The 16,270-nt window shown below is 41.2% G+C and overlaps 1 protein-coding gene across 29 annotated transcripts in view; it reads left to right on the top strand.

Annotated features, from left to right (window-relative positions):
* The window catches only part of NRCAM (neuronal cell adhesion molecule), a 265,346-nt gene that overhangs the window by 125,050 nt on the left and 124,026 nt on the right, over nt 1-16,270 (top strand). For all 29 annotated transcript variants that reach the window (XM_032402429.1, XM_032402424.1, XM_032402413.1 and 26 more), the window contains one exon: nt 4,988-5,061. The gene's annotated coding sequence lies outside the window, so the exon portion shown is untranslated. The remainder of the gene's footprint in view (nt 1-4,987; nt 5,062-16,270) is intronic.

Below are 16,270 nucleotides of genomic sequence, written 5' to 3'. Positions count from 1 at the left end.
CCCCGACAGACAGTAAGATGGCGTATATCCAGCATGCCGTAGATGAATGGAATTTGCTCACTATTGGATGTTCGCACCAGTCTACAAGGTAGCAAATGATGATGGCACTCAAAACAGTCTTCAGCTTCTGGGGGTAGGCAGTCTTCAATCTTTTTAATTTGACTTGTCAAGGGATCAGTGGTTTCCCTTCTCTGAAAGGTCAAGCATGACACATTGGTTTACCTGCAAATTTCCGATCAGAAGGGATCCCTGCCCTGCTCCCGCCCTGATATTTAAGAGGCCACAGAGTTGGTCCCAAGTCCCAGCAAGATTACTAGTCTTCAAGAGTTGGCCGCACTTCATGCTAAACTTGGGGCTGGACATTAGGACCCCATGTCGCTGGAACCCCAGCGAGCCAGGCTGTGGGAGAGGTGGCTCTCTGGGGGCCATCCCATTGAGGTACTAGTTGAACCTGCTTTATTCCAGACCATGCTCTCTGTTTTTTGGAATGTATTTTGTTTCATAGGTTGCTGAAATGCCGAGAACTGGGTTTCAAGATGATTTTGGCTTTTTGCCCTGCCAAGCTGAATTGGGCTGCTGGATGACAGGCATGCCCAGAAAAACCAAAGAGAAATGCCAATTCTAATAGGGTTGTTTGTTTATCCTTTTCTCTCCAGTTAATAAGTATGAATGGACCCCAAATTCAGTCAAAGGATCATGTCAAAGGCAGGAAGTTAAGAAAAAAAAAAAAAGAAGAGTTTGGGGGGGTTAGTCCATGATTTTCATACTACCGAAGTTTTGTTAAAGACCAAGATGAAAAATAAGTTTGTAAATTACCATCATTTCATAATGCTAAATTTATAAACACATAATAGTGCAGGTGTATGACTATATTGTTACATGTAAGGTTTTCAAAATTGATGTCCTAAAAAGTATTTCTCAGCTGTATTGATTTTTTAAGAGTGTAAACAGGAAATAAAATTGTCACAGTTGAAAACAGAATTGGATTGAAGGGTCAAATGCTTGATATAATGCATATCTCCAATAAAGCCAGCTTTTAGAAATCTACCTTGCCCAAACCAAAGAGTAATATTAGCATTTTTAATGTCCTCACGATTGTGCCGGAGAGTATAAACCAAATGAGGTTTTGAGTGTTTTTGCTTGCTGTTACTTTTTACCTGGTAATGTTTGCAATAACAGATTTTCAGTTGCATTGAATGTTACAGGTTCTCATTTTCAACCAAACCAGACCAAACAAAACAAAACAAAATCCTGCAAAAAAATTCATGCCAGTTAATAGTTCGATTTCCTTTGGAGCGATTAGGAAATTCATTATTTTATTTTTCCATGGGTAAGGCAAGCATTCACTTTCTTGAATTATTGAATTTTTTTAATGCCATACTTACGCACCATTGAATTACTTTTATTGTAATTGGTTTATCGTGTGTACCATGGCCTTTGGGTTTCTTTTTTTTTTTTTTTACCTAGATGTTATTTATCTTTTCTGAAGGCTACTTTTAAATTACATCAGATCTCATCTTGACCTTTTGACTTAGGACTGGTTTTGTTTAATAGGATAAGTTGATTGTATTTTGGTTTTAAAAAATTGAATTGTTACTTTGTTATTGGAAAAATAATCCTTAGCAATGATGTATTACCCCGTTCTGTCAACCTAAATGTGTTTCAGAGTGATGAAAGCCCATTGACACAGTTGTCAAAGCAAGAGTAATGAATGTAACAAAAATTCATTCCCTAGAAATGTTTGGCATAATTGCTGACATGGTAATACAATTAATACGTAGTCTTTTTGTGGTCTTTGCAAAGGCTCAGGGGTTTCAGTCATCACAAGGAAGTTAAAAATGAGGCCGTGCGCTATCAATAATATATATAAGCAAAGATCAAATAGTTTTCCCACATAATGTTTATGGGAAACCCCACCTATACAAAATTACATGTGTGTTCTTTTTAGGGCATTTTGCCCTGAATTCAATTATACTAAAAATGATTCAAGCTTATCAAAAGAACCACATTCCTTTGACTTCTCTTTAAAATGTATGTTCAAGGCTGGAGGGGAGCAGGGTGGAGGGATGGGGTAACTGGGTGATGGACATTGAGGAGGGTATGTGATGTAATGATCACTGGGTGTTATATAAGACTGATGAATCACAGACCTGTACCCCTGAAACCAATAATACATTATATGTTAATTAATTGAATTGAAATAAAAAAATAAAATTTATGTTCAAGAACATCTTCTTCCACACCATACCCAGTAGTATTTTCAGACCTGCCTCTTCCATGAAATGTTATTAATAAAGGGTATGCTTGGCAGAAGGGCAGAGGAATGATAGTGCGGGAGGTGTTGCTGACACTTGGAAACTGTGGTCCCCAGGAGGTGGTGGCACTAGCTGGGACTTTGGGGGCTTCCTGCTGATAGCCGCTGAGTTCCCCCATTTGCGTGCACCCTCCCTGCAGGTTTCAACCTTGTGGCCCACCCTCCTGCCTCCCCGACCCTACTCCTCTTGGCTTCCTCCATGCTTCCCATCAGTGTGGCCACTCCTTCCAACAACTCCACTTCTACTGCCCTCCCTGTAAATCTCGGCAGCACCCCCACTCCAGGTTCATCCTGGCTTCTCTCAAAAGCCATGGGAGGAGGTAGGAGAGGCACACGTTTTTGGATTCAGACAGAAGCAGAATTATACTCCAGATGTATTACCTGGGAGTTGTGCGAGTTGGGTCATTTACGTAACCTCTCCGTGCTTCAGTTTCTGCCTCTGTGTCAAAGCAATAATGATACTTACAGAGTTGCTGCATTGCCTGCAATCCATATACCGGGTCTGGGACATGGTAGTAGCCCGCAAAATGTGAGTTCTCTTTCTCCTCCAGGTAAAAATTATGGTGAAATTAATTCTATTGATGTGTGTCTTTAGTTGATTCTCTTCTCAATATTTAGCTGTAGCCTCCGACTACCTGTGATGTAGATTTTTAGCAATAGCTCCACAGCAATGTGGTGTAGATGCCACAGACACGATGAGGGGTACCAAAACAGTTGGGGTGAAGATTCCCTTTGGGCGTGGCTCAGCGAACTGAACCACTTCCTGTTTCTGTGGATTTTTTCCACACACAAAAACTTGTCTTAGAAGAGACTTTAAGAAGGAAGGAGCAGGCTACCCTTTTGAGTTGCAAATTTGCCTTACCTTAATTATTTGGAGGTGAAGGATGGTGGTGTGTTTTGACCAGCAACCCAGGAATACTACATTCTGCTCTGCCTTTGAGGTTCCCACAGTAAATACTTATAGTGTGGACATTGACAAAGCAAGACAAAGTAACAACGTTATTATTAGCTGAGGCTTTGGTCTTGAGTCCCAGTGCAGAGCTCTAGTACACTGGGCTAGCAGAGGTGACAGACTCCTTTCCCCAGAGTGAAGCTGGCTTGAATGACCTGGTAGCAAAGTACTCCTTTAGGCAGGGTTTGAGTCCCTGAGGCCCAAACCGATGTCAGACATTAATACTGCAATGGTGAAGAGAAAGACTCATCCAAGGTCCACATTCAGTAACATAAAAAGAGAGGGGTTTCTCTCATGTCACCTATGGTGTGGGGCTAAGCCACCTGCCTCAGGTTCTGGGCAGAGCCAGAAGCAGAGCCAAGCTTCTGGGAGGGGAGGGAGATGGTGGAAAGATGGAGGGATGGGTAGGTGGAGGGGGAGAGAGGAGACAGCATCCACATGCTGACCTAATCAATGTTTACCTGTAAAGGTGCACTCATGTATTAACACTTTTTTCCTCATTTATATTTATCCAGTGTATTGATAGATATATATGAAATATTCAGTAAGTTTGTTGGATTGAGTTATTATTGTAGACATGACTTAAGATTCTTGCAAATTCTTTCCTACACACCTCAAAAGAGTTTTTTTAAAGAGGGAACTAAATAACAAGAAAAGAAGACCTTGATTACTCTAAAATTGGTTTTAATTCCAAGGAGGAGTCATTAACCTCAACAATAGTTTTTTTGTCCTGATAAAATATCATTGCATTAGATCCAATGAAAATCTATTAAGAGTGGTTTTGCATGTCATTAAGATAAAGCTTTTTGCAATTCAATACAGAAAATATTTTATAACGGACGCATACACAAGAACATCTGAGATTACACATCTTTTTATTTTATTAATGGAATCACTTTGCAATTCATAGTTGTCTTAATATTTCAATGCAGTCGGGAGTTCCTGAATTGACACTTGTTTCTCTAATCTGAAAGGTTTTTCAGAGGTCTGATAGTATGACTTCTGTTTCCAAAAATCCAAAGTCCAAAAAGCCACAAATCCTCCCTTAGAAAACCCTTGGTGTCACTGAATTGGTTGTCTAAAAAAATGAAACCTAATGTGCTCAGCTGCAATTGTCACACTCCTGGTCCTTTTCTGGCTAATTCTCAGCTGGAATATTTGCAAAGGAAACATTCAGGCTGAGGAGTGGGGAGTTGGAGCTGGTCAAACTCTGGAATTATCCATAGCTGAGCCTTTGTCACGGGCCAGGTGGGGCTCCTCTCCTCTTGGCTGCTCCCACCGTCTCTTTGTGACTCTCACTGAGAACTTGGGGCCTTTCAAACAAAGTCAAAAGAATTCCTACTGTACTAAATGAAACATTTTAAGAATAACAACAGTAATAATGAGCCCATAGCAAGAAAGTATTTTAGCCACACCGTATAGGGCATTACAAAAAACCCTCTATCCCCCAAACTGAAAAGAGGAAACAAACATGTCGCTTTCGACTGGGTTGCATGAATGGGATGGCCACCAGAGTTTAGGCCAACTCTCTGCTGTCACTTTTGATTGAAACCAGCAGAGATGTGTTTTGGCAAATCTATTCATAATTTGTCTTTCCTTACAGGACTCCCCTGGTAATTGTGTTTCCCATCAGGGAGTCGGATGGAAGTTAATGTATTGACAATCTGCTATGATTGATGATGAATGTCTTGTTAACATTTCCCCCACTCTTCGACCCACAGGGCAATGCTGAGAAGACATCTGGTTTAAAGAATTAAAAGGACAACTTCTTCAGACAGGAAGAACTTCTTCAAAGGTAGGGGTTTGTCTTCTGAAAAGGTTTAAATTAGTAAAGAAGGGAATTATACCATAAAATGATATGATTATGTAATATTATTGCCATAATTAATACTTTTCAATCCAAAAAGTATGTTGAAAGATGGGGAGTAGGAATATAGACGCAAAAACGTTAATCATACTGCTTGTCAAAGAGGACAGATCGATTATACAGGAGAGAAAACCAGCCCTTCATGTCCTTCCATTGTAATGAGATTTTTGTCTTACTAAATCATGAATCATAAAGTTCAGAAAATAGACAGCAGAGTGAAGGCATTACTAATAAACAATATGTTTCTGAAGGAATTAAAGATTTAAAATGATAAGGAATCATTTACAAGAAAAGAGTTTTCTTTTTGATTCAATCAGGTATCAGAAAATCTCTGAAAATATACTTAGCCGTACATAATTTTTGTTATCTCACAATGAAGTCCAAATAATACAAAAGCCTATTTGGAAAGTTTAAATATTACTTTGATATGTGCTTTCTGCTTTGTAAATCAAATGCCCCCACCCCCACTACCCACCCCTTTCCCATTTATGTCACTTAGAATTATCAGTTCTAGAATGGACTCTGCCAGGCCTATGATGCCTCTGAAAAGCCAGCTATTATAGTATTGAACTTGATGAAGACTATCTTACTTGGAGATCTGGAACATAGTTCAGAGACCTCTATCTCGTAATGAATTTATGAGAGCATGATTGTTCAGATATTTAGTCCTCTACCCTCCTAGGTTCTATTTAACAAATAAAGAAACTCTCACAGGCTTCAATTATGAAAAGAAGATTGTCTGCAAGATTTGGAGGTAGGAAAATCTTGCAAGCATGTTGTCTCTTGTCCTTGAGAAATGCTAAAATTAATCCATTCAGATGTTGTTTCCTGCTTAAGAGAAAATGATTCATGCCTCAGTTGAATTTGCTTCTTTTGTGCTGTATTAAAACTGATTTCAAAAAACTAATTCTTATGGTGCTTCAAAATACCCCCCAGAAATCCCTAAGTCAGTAGCCTGGAAACTAAGAACGTTGCTTTGTAAATCAAGTAGCACACATTTTGTTCTGCTTTGAAGAGTTCTTGAAAAGTGAACATGAGTAAAGACTAGCAAAATGGCTGAGTTAAATAGTCGTGACCAATACCAAAAGAGCCTTCATTTCATATAAATGGCTCTTTTACTAGAAAGCTCCCTTAGTTAATGTAAAATGATTTACTTTATAACGCTTTGATGTACCTATACACACCTCCTCCAACAAATATCCTTAATTCATAAAATAATGCCTGCAAGGTAAAGCTATGGAAGAGTAGGACCCATCCAATCTCACAGGGACACGGAAGTCTGGATATCCCAAGTCACAGTTGTTGGGGATTGGGAATTAATGGTGTTAAGTAAAAGTGGCCTACGATAAATCACTCGTATCAGCAGTATATTACAAGTCCTTCTGGAGATTATATACTGTGTGATACCTAGGAGAGACGGAAAGACAGCAAGAGCAGGAGCTTATTTTTAAGTGGTGGTTTCTAGTAAAAGGGGAAGATCCATGAAGACCAGGAAGGGGAGGGACCACCGGAAGGAGTGTGTGGTGTCCTTGGAAGGAGGCAGGGGTAGCGCTCCATCGCACTTCCGAGGGCACTCTCCCGTGGTTGCTAGGGACATTTTCCTGGCCAGTCGCACTGTTTTCTCTTTCATTCATTGTGTGAGAGTTATTTGACTTAAAATTCTGTCTTCTAGAGGCACAATTGAAAAGGTTCAATTCCACCTTTCTCAGTACATTCTTCTCGTGGATATTTTTGGCTAGTCTTTTGTTAAATGACTGAAGTGAGCTTTTAGTTGTCAGCCTTTCTTAGAGCCACTGAAATATCTCATTTTATCTTTGTGAATGATTTAATCTGGTCGAAACTAAATCCTGAGTGTCTTCCCGTGTTCTTTTTCCCTTGCCTCCCTGAAACAAAGGCGCCCTGAAGCTTCCCAAAATTCTGAAGCCCTCTTGTATTCAGAATGTCCACAGGCTATTCAAGAGTTCAGCCTCTGACATTAGAATAAGAAAGTTTTTTTGTAGCTACTTGGAGTTTTCAGTAGTCTTTCCCACATTCACTTGTGTGCTGTGGTATCCGCAAGATGTGAACGACCAGAACTGTGGTTTTCCTTCTCTCCAGAAAGTGCTACCCCTGCTGATTGATATCCAGTCATGGATACAAACCAACGTTCCCCTTCATCATCAACACCGATGTGTAAATTCTCTCCAAGGGAAAGAATTCTCCCCATCTCTTCTACCTGGCTTGAAAACCTTGGGCGAAAACGCAGGATAGCTAATGGTGGAATTTCTAGAAGCAACCAGAGCTGGGGGGTGGGGGATGGGTGCCCCTCAATCACTCTGTACAACTGGTTTTCTAGCGCTCAGGCTGCATTTGTGTGAGTTTGGTCCTGGTCGTAACCATAATAAGGCTGAAGAAGAATCCTGCCCTGCTATACCTTAAGGCTCGTTCCCATTCGTCAAGCTATCTGAAAAGGAAAACCTGACAGGTTATTAGAATTATTTAATGATTGTTTTTGGTTGATGATCCAAAAGTTGTTCTTCCCTTTGGACTCACAGCACTAACTTTTAAAAAGTTATGTATGCATAGTAGGAGAGTGTTACTGATATTTTGAATAAATAGTAATAGAACTGATAACAGTAAAAAGATTTTATCTTATAATTAAGCTGATTTATAAATGTGAATCTGTATTTTATGGCAAAATGCAAGGGGACTACAGTTTTGTTTTGTTTTGTTTTTCTTTATGGGGACTACAGTTTTTAAGACTGCTTAACAATAAGGAGATCTATCAAAATTTGTCCTACAGGATCATTGTAGAGCCGAAAAGTTTTATCTCATGCTCCTGGACACCAGATAAATCTAATAGACACATCATCCACAAAAGGAATACTCACCTCATGAAATGAGAGATGAAGAGCACATGAATAAAAAGCTTCCTCGGGAAGCCTGGGATGGACAGAAACCAAGACAGGGATCTAAATCTAAGCAAAGGATATTCACCTACCTCTTCATGGTTTTATACCAGTTAGAATTGATTAGGTATTTGGTCAGCTAGAAAACCAGACGATCTTTTCCTGTACTTACTACCTTCCTCTCTCTTCACCCTGGTATAGGATGAGGGCACGCTCCAGATTTCAATGCAGTGCCCACAGCTCTTGAGACGTTGGCCCACTTGGACGGTCCCTCCATCGTGATCGCGGCCCACTCTGGCAGGGAATGAGGGCTCAGCCCTGAACCCCTGGGAGAGAGAACGTTCTGTTCTTCCATCCCCGTGTTCTCCACAGCTTCCCATTACCCTTTGGAGCCTGAGTAACGCCCTGTGACCTGTGATCAGATGGGAGCATATTAAATCTCACATGTAGGGGGGCCGAATTACAATACACGGCGTGATGTTGATCTCTGAGTTACTCTGGCCCCTGTGACTGAGAGGCCTTTATTGATTAAGTTCTTTCTGCCTCTTGCATCCTGTCCTCATAATTCTTGGGAAACACCACGATTTTTCTCTGGAAACACACCCAATCCCCCTCCCACTCCTCCAGCTGTTCAGCCCGAGAGCTGTCTCTGAAGGCTCAGAAAGGTACCTGAAGAAGGACTTTGGCATCCTCTCATGGGAGGTTGTGGGAGGGGCGAGATTGGGCAGGGGTGACAGAGTGTGAGAAAGGTCACAGCGTGTTTTGGTGGCAGTGACGCTCAGTGCTGGTAGTCAGTAGAAGGAACCCTGCCAGCATCCTGTGTTCCTCTGCTCTCCTCGAACTGTGCTCTGCTGGGGAGAAAGATCTGCTTCCGAACTGGAAGGAGAAAGTCGCCTGAGTCATTCTCATATAGGAACTGTGTCGAGACTTAGCATTTCCAGGCCAGAGGGTTGGTGCAGTGACCTTTGCAAAGAGCTCTTTGCAAATACTTACGGGATCAGATTTGTTCTCCCCGCTGCACTTTTGGCTTAGTTTAAAATGTTTACAACACTTAGTTTTAAATGTTTAGAGCTAGAGCTGGTGGGGAGGTAAGGCTAGATGGACTTTAACTTGGGGGCTCACTGAAATCACTAGAACTGGACCACTCCGGGGGGGGAGGGGCACGGCCCTCTAACCCTTGTTCCCAGCAAGTGCAACCTCTACCGAGATCACTCTGCCTCTGAGAGGAAACATATGCAAAAGGATAATTAGAAATGGTATCCCTTACTCATTCAGACTTAGGACCTTGACATTCAGCAATCTCATGACCAAAATTAATGTTTATTGAACCTTGTAGGCCACAACCTACTGGGTCAGATTACACCGGAAAGCCTTAAGTGTTCAGGTCCACAAAGGTAGAGATGTGTGCCTGGGTTCTGTGGGTGCTGTAGCAGACCCCTTCCTTCCAGCATCTGGACATTTCATCCCTCGCTGCTTTTGGAGGGAGTCAAATCCTGACAGGAGGGTTATCTAGGGAACTACCCAGGAGGAAAATGAAGCCCAGTGTGGAGCAGAAGGCCAGGCGCAGGCCCCTGCTGGTGATGCAGTATGTTGCTGTCACATCTGACTACATACACAAATAGATGCTTGGACTTCTTTTTTTTTTTGCTTTGTTTTGTTTAGTTTTGTTTTGTTTTGCCTTTCACAGCAGCATCTGTTTTGTGAGGCAAAGAAAAAAAAATCTCTTGGAAGGCTGCAAGTTTTCATATCTGCAGAAGGCATTTCTACAGCTTTTGTCAAACTTAGCTGGTCTGTAAAGCGTCTTTGTTTCTGGTTGACTGTTGCAGAAAGCAAGTCCATAAACTAGCACGCATACAGGAGAGAACGATTTCTATTGAAAGAGTCGAGTCGGATATGGTGCATGGGGCCGGTGGTGAAAAGGGTTTTGTTTCTTGCAGCACGGTGGAACTCCACATTCATATTGCTGCTTTCGCGTTCGTTAGCATGCACGGTTAAACAATGGGGCATGCCAGCCGAGTGGCGGTGTTGATTAATGCATTCCTTGAACGTGTTGATTAATGTGTTCCTGCAATGCCTCCTAAGCCCAGACTGCACCTGAGGGGTGCAGGACGGGCCTCCCTGCAGGCCGCTGCGGCGTGCACACGGGCCCATTTGTGCCTGGGTCTTCCGTGTGTGTATTTCACACCAGTGCCGTTCTAAATAAAACCATAGACCTAGCCGACTTTTCACAGGAGTACTGTCCTCTCACAAAAGTGTCCTACACTATAACCTAGCCCGAGACGCTATCAACTCTGAAGTTCATAGAAGGAGTGCTCTTCTAGCTGAACAAGTGTTTGGTGCCCTCTGCCTGTCCCATGGATGATTCCACCCTGATTTTCATTTGTGTTTTCTCAAAGTTTTTATCAAGAGAAAAAGCTGAAAATACTTACAGAGTGCAATTTTCACTTGAATAATCCAGGAAGAGAGATGCAAATGGACGGTCCATTAGACACGTGGTGAACTTGGCATCTCGGTTGGAAACCCACTCTTCCCAGAGACAGGGATTCCCATTGGCCCAGCGAGGCTAAGTCCCTGTCCGGGCAGCTTCATTCAGGGATGTGACTTTGCTTGCCGTATGATGGATTCCCATCCAGCCACTTATTCTTTTCATAGAAATTGTTTCTGGAAAGGCTCATCTTGATGAGGTTCTGCCTGGCTAATTGTTCGAAAAAGATGAGCTTGTGACATTTTTTATTTGTTTTGTATCTTTCACATGTTATTTGAGACATAAGAATTCTACTGCTACTTAAAAAAATTTCTGACCCTAGAATTCTCAGCAGGATGACAAAAATGATGAGAAAGCCATGTTCTCAAATGATGAGAGAATGTCTGAGTGTAAATGAAATGGTTCCGTGGTGTTGCCCACTGTGCCTTGAGGCCTCAAGCCATGAGACATTTTAACAGAGGAAACCATCAGTGTTATTGAGAAAAACTACTTTCAACTTTGGGAAAAGCAAAGTGAACAAGTTCATCCTGAGCAAGTGGGGAATTTTATGTATTAGAGAATTACTGTATGAAACTATTATACACAGAAGTGACAAAGTCACCAGTATTTATCCCGTTTAATTATTGGCATGAAATTAATGGCGAAGGATGGCATTCTGATATTTTCAGGAATAAGATGAGTGAAGATTCTTCATTCCATTTACACTTAGCAGTGACAAGACTACAAGAAAGGTCTACTTTCGCGGTTCATAGAATACATGACTTCTATTATTTGCTTAATGACATCTAACCCCAAATTACTGTTTTAGAAATGCTTAGACATCTGTCTCACAAGGAATATTTGTCGAAAATAAATAAGTAAAATGTGGAATCACGTCCTTGGCATTGGCAGACATAAACTTCTCTTTTGGAACTCAAAGAACACAGAATATGTGTTTAAATTCTTATAATGATATGGAACACCTATTTGGGAAAACCGCTCTACTTGATTTTTCAGAGAACCTTTGATTATATAATTATAATTAAATAAATAAATTAAACATAAAATAATAGGTTTAAAAGAGAAATGCACGGAAATAACTGAGAGGGACTTCACATTTGTGATTAGACATGCATTTTCTTAGTGAGCTTGAATTCTACAAGAATTGAAAGGGTAAACAAAGAGATGCAGCGAACATGATTAATCCGTTTTTCTGCAAAGCTTTTGATACTGTACTGAATAAAAGCTTTGCTGACAGAAGCTGTTAGCCTGGTGAAGGAGAGGCCATAGGAACAGGTTATGAAAGGAGAGAATGGAAAGCAGAGAACAATCCACATGGAGAAGGAGAGCAGGGGAAATGGTTTCTGCAAGTTTGTATTTATTTTGTTGTCAGTAAGCACAGAGAGCATGTAGTTAATGTAGTTTCCCAAATGACTTTGTTCCCGGGGGCAAAAAAAACCCAAAAACAACCACATAAATAAACAAACAAAAAAAACCTCCGAAAATCTGAGAAAGAATTTGACAAATATAACTAGACAAAACTATTTAAATTATTCAAATGACCTGGAAAATGCATCTAAGTTCCAAGTGTCCTGTAAAATATTTCTCTGTTATATAACATTTCCCTGTTTTAGAGAATCCAGTGACAGATATGCTTTAATATAAAAAAAGGGGGGTCTTCAAATTGATTTGTTGTGCAAAATAATAAATCATTTGACTGGTAGATATTTTTGAAGGCTCTTAAAAGCTTTCTTGCCATAGAGGAGTAGGAAAAAAAAGAAATACATCTCAGACAGCCTCTCGCACCATCCTGGGTACTTAGTTCATGCTCTGTAAATATTTGTTGAATGAAAATGAATACTTGTCATGTACCAAACCCAGAAGTCATCCCCAGGGAAAACTTTCTCCTTTATTTTCTCTCCGGGTCTTCAAATGTATTGCTGATGTTTGTTGGTTACCCAGAACTGCTTTATGTCGAATTGATGGGCATTTTCATTTTCCTGAAAACAACCTTTGAACACCAGGATTTTTCTTCTGTAGAGCAGCCCACAAGTTCAGTAAGAAAGTAGATTTCAAATATCTACATTATAATGGACTTGCTGATTCTGTCCAAATTATTATTATTGTTTTAAAAGATTTTATTTATTTATTTGACAGAGAGAGAGCACAAGCAGGGGGAGCGTCAGGCAGAGGGAGAGGAAGAAACAGGCTCCCTGAGGAGCAGGGAGCCTGATGCAGGGCTTAATCCCAGAACCCTGGGATCATGACCTGAGCAAAAGGCAGATGATTCACCAACTAAGCCACCCAGGCGCCCCTGTCCAAATTATTTTTATTACTGAAATGTAGCTGCCTTGATCCAGTATGTGCTCAAGTGGACATGGAAGGGCATGGAAAGATCTTTATTACAAAGAGTAAACAATTGAAAGACTTTCTTTTCTAAAACACATTCCCCTCAGCTGAGAGTCAAACACAGTTTTTCACAAGTAGAGTGTTCAGTAACCACCAAATGACCTATGGGGCCATTGCTGATACCTAATCCTAGAATCTCACCACTTTATTCAGAATAAATCAAAGTTTATTCTGGACTTATTTGGGTTTCATTAATACAAATAAAATACTACTTACGAGACCTACGTATAGTGCCTATCTGCTGAGCATCTTCATTAACAATTATTGATTGCTTTTTATATATAGGGAATCATGAGAGGCTCTGAGAATGCAGCCTGCATTATAAACTATGGCTCTTGCCCTTCAGTGACTCGTACTCTTTCGTTGTATACATGGAAATCAACTGTTCACATGCACACGTATATAGGAGCCGTGCACATCAAAGGAAAGCACAGAGTAGCATTATTGACTGTTAAGTGTACAGGCTGAAAGTGCTCGGGGACATCAAAGGAGCGGTGACCACTAGATAGAGATTGACGAAGATTTATGGCTGATTTGAACTTGAACTGATCCTTGAAGGAAGAATGGTTCTCAAACTAGTTCAGAAAAATTTTAAATAAAAAAAGAGCAGAAATTCCAGAGGTGGGGGGGACACCTGGGTGGCTCAGTCCATTGAGCATCCCACTCTTGGTTTTGGCTCAGGTCGTGATTCAGGTTCAGCTCAGGTTGTGATCTCAGGGTCATGAGATCGAGCTCCATGCTCAGCAGGGAGTCTGCTTGAGATTCTCCCTCTGACCCTCTCCCACTCTCTCTCTCAAATAAATAAATAAATAAATCAAAAAAAAAAAGGGAGGAAAGAAAAGAAAAGCCATTCTAGAGGGTGAAATGGCCAAGTCTTGAGTAGGAGAGGGAGATAAATGTGGTATTTGCACGGCAAAAGGAAAAAACAGATAAACAAATTTAGAGCAGAAAGTAGACCTAAGTAAGAAGCGGTTGAAAGTGACTTTGGAGAGGTGTTTGCTCCTTCTTTCTTTCTTTAATGAATGAATAAACATTTGTTCATTCATTCCTTCATGAATGAACTACTATGTTTCAGACATCATCAAAGGGTAGGGAGCAAGCTATACATGAAATGTATCCAGCACAGTAATAACAGCCATTAGCCCCCAAAAGTAAAAATAATAACAATGTATATATTTGTGTGTTTGTGTGTGTGTGTGTGTATGCATATGAAGGTGTAATGGTGATACAGAGGCGAGTGTGACCGCTCTGCATGGGGGCAGCTGGAGAATCCTGCAGGAGGCACACTGAGGATGAGTAGGCATCTTGCAGGCAGACGTGTAGAAGGATGTCCCAGCTGTGAGCAGAGTCACAGTAGATCCCCTTGAAGCCTTGCGGTCGATGCACTGTGAGTGCCCTGGTATGACCGAAGGTGAAGAAGTTGGAGATGCTGTGAAGGCACGTTGGAGAGTATTGTTTGGGCCAAGAGTTTGGGATAGGTTGTGGGATTCCACGTAAGGATTTTGAGTAAGGGAGTCACGTGATCAGATCTGAGTTTGGAACAAATGCCCTGGTAACTTGCATACATGGGTGAAATGGGAAGCCGGAAACCTGCAGGAGGTGAGAGCTGCTAGGCTGGAGAGGCTGATGCAGGGTCCTTGCCAAGGAGCTGCAAGTTTTCGGCATACTGAGTGGACCCGTCTGCCAATTAGGAAAGAAATGAGGAAAAGCAAGGCCCGACCGCTGGCTTGAGACCCAGGGTGGTTGGTGGTGCTACTGAGCAGAATAGAAAAGAAAAGGCAGAAGGGCTGCTTTTGGGGAGAAGATAGGGTTTTGTCATGAATATGCCAAGTCTGAAATATGTCAGATTGTGAATGTAACATACGGAGTTTGAATTACGTTCAGTTACGAACCTGTTATGGTCTTGAGTGAGAAGTGATGTCTGTCCAACCGTTGTTTCAAGAAAGTTCATTTGGCATCAATATTTTAGGAAAATTTCATGAAACCCCATTAAAGATGAAGAAAGCAGGTAAGAAGCTAGTGCCATGGTGGGTGCATAAGGACAGAGACCCCAAAATGAGGAGAGCGGCCTCGAGAATGGCAAAGCAGACATGCCAGTCAGGGGTCAAGCAGGCTGCAGCTGGAGAACAGCAGAGCCTTGCCTTTCATTGTCTTGTTTAAACCCAGCTAGGCTTTTGTCCCGTTGTTCCCTGAACACAATCTCAGTGGAGACATCTCTGCCTTAGGTGAGTTTCATCTCTGAAACTCAGAGAACTGAGTTGGCAGCAATGATAACTAGTCATCCCAGGTTGCCCTCAGAATCCATGCACTTATTTGAAGGAGGTGGGGGTGGTTTCCCACGGACCACATGCAAGAAGAATTAATGCCATCAATCATGCCCAAGAGAAGAACTGGCTGTAGAAACCAAAAGGTCAAAAACTCTTATTAACCGAAAGACCTAGAATGTACACAATAAAGACTGAAATGACTTTCTCAGAGAGCAATCTGAACAAAGAAAATTTTGCCAAGGGCAAAACTGAAGGAAAACAGTACATAGCATTCCCAAGGGTCACTGGAAACATTTTTTTGAAGCAATAACATGGGACAATATGTCATTATTACTAAGCAGACACATTTGAGTCCAGTGTAAGGGGGGAAAGAGCTGCATTGTTTCTGTGCTTGTTATGTTCGTGGTGGTGGTTTTGTTTGTCCCGTGGTCACTGTTTGGAAAGGGAGATCATTTAGATACATGCCAAATGACTGAGGTGGTATTTCCACGAAACATTTCCATTTTAATAATTCTTTCATATTTGTAGATGAAAGATGGCTTAACCCTAGGGCGTGTGCTAAGATGAATCACAAGGCTCAGAAGTTTTATCCTAAAGTGATGAGTTGGCTGCAGAGGGAGTTCACGTGTACTTACGGACAAATTCTGGCATCATTAATGCCTCAAATCATAATTTTAAATGCCCAAATCATAATTTATATTCATACATTTTTTATTTTGAGCTCCTGGGTAATCAAAACTCATACCACTGGCCATTCATCTTCTCTTCAGTCAATCACATGGAGAAGAACTGCAGGTTTTAAAAAATAGAAAAATTACCTAAGTTTTCTTTTATTTCTCATGTACACAGGATAAGCAGAGAAAGCCCCAAAATCTGATGTGACACTCCTTTTAATTATTCCAGAATCATGACATGAGAGAGTAAGCAGTTATGTGGCTCATGCATGGGGGGCACGGGGGGGTGGGGGCAGCCTGCTTCTTTCTGCAGCTCTAGATGTTAATGTTAAGTCTTGTTGCTAATGGTCTCCGGGTGCCTGGTACCAGTTCCTCATTAGTTCCTGTTCTAGAAGTCATATTGGTGACCCATGTGGGCCTTGGAACCTATTGTCT

The sequence above is a fragment of the Phoca vitulina genome, unplaced genomic scaffold (assembly GCF_004348235.1).
Source record: "Phoca vitulina isolate PV1807 unplaced genomic scaffold, GSC_HSeal_1.0 scaffold4, whole genome shotgun sequence".
NCBI classification, from domain to species: Eukaryota; Metazoa; Chordata; class Mammalia; order Carnivora; family Phocidae; genus Phoca; species Phoca vitulina.
This window is presented reverse-complemented; position numbering and strand designations above follow the sequence as displayed.